Here is a 1827-nt window from a genome sequence, read left to right on the forward strand (position 1 = left end):
ACATCGGCACGAGCCGCGACCCACGATTTGCCATCCTCCGACATGTCCATGAAGTTTCGTGTGGGCCCTGACGTTTGAAACAACCGAGTCCAAGACAACTCCACGCCATTTTCCTTGGGTCCGGCGCCTGCGCCAAATTGGCATGGTATGCATGGGCTATGCATGTCGTTGGTACGACAGGTCACTTTTGGAGCCAAAATAGATGCGTCCACTAGTAACTCATTAGGAGGAGGTTTAGAAGAAATGTTAGGTGGGATTGGGATTTGTAGGAGGATTTGACTAAGAGAGAGAATGAGTGGAGGGAATTAAAAATTAGAAGAATAAAGTTAAATGAGCTTAGGGGGTTTCTAGAAGAATTTATTAGGTTAATGATGGATTAGGAGGATGATTTGTAGGAATCATGTAAGTTAACTAATTAATTGAAATTAATTAGCTAAGAGGAGGATTTGAGAGAATTTAATTCTTAGATGAACAAAGAAAGGGATTGATTTATTGAATAAATCAGTCACATATTATAGTGACAATATTAATTTTAATTAATTAATATTGAGGAGAATTTGAATTTACACAATTAATTAATTATGTGAGGAAATTAAAAATAATTAAAATAATTGTTTTTAAGTGTCTACATTAATTTGCCCCTCTTTTACGCAGTGGCAAATTTGGCAACGTGTAGAAGATAGAAGAAGAAAAATATGCCCCAGCATAAAGCATGGGAGGTGTATGCCCCCTCGAGATTTTTTCGGAAAAAAAGACGAAAAATTCTCGAAAATAGAGGAAGAAGAATTAGGGTGGAAGGGATAAATGAGGAAGAAATATGAAGCAGTCGTGAATAATTTGGAAAGAAGAATAGGAGATGCGAGACCACGGAGGAAAATGGGCCCTCACGGGGGCCCATATAAGTCACAACAGGCCCAATGAGGGGTCATTGTTACACACACAAGCCTTGGAGCTACTCAGAGCGAAGAAGAAGAGAAGGAGAGATGGATCGCATTCTAGTTCGTTGTCATCGCACTGAGAGGATCTGACATTTCAACCAATCGATGAGCTATGGACTACCGGTGAGTAGGTCAATCCTTCTTTTGAAATTTTTGATATTAGGTAGATTGCAGGGCTAGAAATGGGGATAAAGATAATTAATTAATTATGTCAATTCAAATTCTCCTCAATATTAATTAATTAAAATTAATATTGTCACTATAGTATGTGACTGATTTATTCAATAAATCAATCCCTTTCTTTGTTCATCTAAGAATTAAATTCTCTCAAATCCTCCTCTTAGCTAATTAATTTCAATTAATTATTTAACTTACATGATTCCTACAAATCATCCTCCTAATCCATCATTAACCTAATAAATTCTTCTAGAAACCCCCTAAGCTCATTTAACTTTATTCTTCTAATTTTTAATTCCCTCCACTCATTCTCTCTCTTAGTCAAATCCTCCTACAAATCCCAATCCCACCTAACATTTCCTCTAAACCTCCTCCTAATGAGTTGCTAGTGGCTAATCATCATGGTTAGCCACAAAGTCAACTCCTTGTCCCTTCCATCCAACCACTATCCTTAAATGCTCTTTTCCTAGGTGAATGTGAGATTTTCAAAATCTCACATTCTTCTAGGCATCTCCTTTCCCAAGGAATTTTTAATTCCTTTTTATTCCTCCAATCCCCATGATTATCCCTTTTTGGAAAATTTTAAATTCCTCCTCCCCATTCTTCAAGGAATGTCACATCCCTTGCTCTTCTAAAGGCACATTGGGAAGTCTTCCCAATGCACCTTGAGGAGTGTGGAGACAAGAAATACCTTTAAGACATATCTCTTGGT

The sequence above is a fragment of the Cryptomeria japonica genome, chromosome 9 (assembly GCF_030272615.1).
Source record: "Cryptomeria japonica chromosome 9, Sugi_1.0, whole genome shotgun sequence".
Classification (NCBI taxonomy): Eukaryota; Viridiplantae; Streptophyta; class Pinopsida; order Cupressales; family Cupressaceae; genus Cryptomeria; species Cryptomeria japonica.